This window comes from Mandrillus leucophaeus, unplaced genomic scaffold, assembly GCF_000951045.1.
Source record: "Mandrillus leucophaeus isolate KB7577 unplaced genomic scaffold, Mleu.le_1.0 Scaffold335, whole genome shotgun sequence".
NCBI classification, from domain to species: domain Eukaryota; kingdom Metazoa; phylum Chordata; class Mammalia; order Primates; family Cercopithecidae; genus Mandrillus; species Mandrillus leucophaeus.
Genome location: NW_012103532.1, coordinates 2,396,382 through 2,397,916, shown reverse-complemented (window position 1 = coordinate 2,397,916; position 1,535 = coordinate 2,396,382). Strand labels below are relative to the sequence as shown.

The 1,535-nt window shown below is 46.9% G+C and overlaps 1 protein-coding gene across 1 annotated transcript in view; it reads right to left on the bottom strand.

The window, feature by feature from the left end:
- Positions 1-308, bottom strand: part of LOC105545674 (multivesicular body subunit 12B) — a 71,975-nt gene extending 71,667 nt beyond the window's left edge. Inside the window, exon 1 of the mRNA XM_011988694.1 lies at positions 278-308. The gene's annotated coding sequence lies outside the window, so the exon portion shown is untranslated. The remainder of the gene's footprint in view (positions 1-277) is intronic.
- Between the last annotated feature and the right edge of the window lie 1,227 nt (positions 309-1,535).

Sequence of the window (1,535 nt, the reverse complement as noted above, 5' to 3'; positions counted from 1 at the left end):
CCCCGGCAGCCCCCGGCAGCCCCCGGCCTCTGGAGCCTGCGGCATGGATGGTCTCCGCCCCCAGGCTAGTCTTTTCCAGGGACCCTCAGCCCGCTTAGCTGTCGTAGGCCTCGCCGTACCCAAGACCAGTCTTCGGCTCGGCTGCAGATCACTAGAAGCCCCCAGGCCCTCAGGCTAGAAGTTGGCCCCGTCTAGGGACTCTCCGCCCACCCAGCCATTCTAGGCTTCACTGAACCCTAGAATCCTTCAGCTCATCTTCCCCCACCCACCAGTTCACCTAAGGTGAGCTCAGCCAGTTGTCTCAAACTAACCCCAATTTCCTAGCAGTTCTCAGTCCTCTCCTTATGCTGGTTAGATGATTTATCCCCCTGAAGCCTAGAGTCCGGCTTCTGTGGCCAGCCTCAGGCAAGCATCTAGAAGAGGTTTTTAGCTGGAGTCCTACTCTGCAGTACTTGGGGAAAGGCATAAGCCAAGGATAAAATGGAGCTGGATGGTTGGGGGAGGGTCCAGAGCTTGACCCTCAGCTAGAGTGGCTGGTAGGAAAGGCGGACTCTGCGCCTTAACCAACCATGCCCCCAGACGGCCCAGCCAAGCACCCCGGCAGAGGCCAGCATGTGCCAGATTTGAAAGGTTTCTTGCCAGGAGGCTGGAGCATTTATTAGGAACTGAGGACCATGCAGGAGTGATCAGCATCGATTTGCTAACGCATTGAGTCTCATTTTCACACATTCTAGGCTTTTCCATAATAGCTGTTTGATCCTAAAGAAAAGGGCTCCAAGCAGAATGGGCTGTCAGGGGGAAACATCCTGTAGGGAAGCCGTGCACTTATGCATTCCCAGTGTCTTCACTACTCAGAAATGCCACGGGTTCAGATGGCTTTACAGCAAGCCCTATCATTCCATCAGGGCACAGATCACCCCTATGTTACTTAAACTGTTACACAGGAAAAATAAATAAATAAAAGAAACAAAAACAATTATTTCATTTCCCACGTTTAGCATAACCCTGATACCAAAATCCAACAGACAATACCAAAAAGAACTGCAGATTACTAACCTAGAACACGAGTCCCCCAGAGAATTTAATATTTGGTTTTTGAAAATGGGCTTCTGCAGGCAACTTGAGAAAGTACTGCATGCCGTTTATAGTGTACCTTTTGGAGAATCATGATAAGTGTTCGTATATTAAGGAAGGCCTCTGTGAAGTCCAGAAGTAAAGAAACCTGTTTGGTTTGTTTAACCTGGCATTTCCCAAACTCATCTGAGCCAGGACCACCTCCTAAAGCTCACTGATAAATCTTCAATATGTGAACCTCCACTATAGACCAACTCATTTAAGTATATAGTAGTTGTAAAACTATTAAATAAAATTTTAGCCATTTGAATCCAGTTTACTATTTAAACAACTCAAAACCCACCATGATCAAGCAAGATTTATTCCAGAGGCGCAAGAAAAATTCAACATTAGGGAAGTTGCAAATTCATTGCATTGTTAAAGGAAAACAAATTACAGGATATTATCAATGGGATAGATTC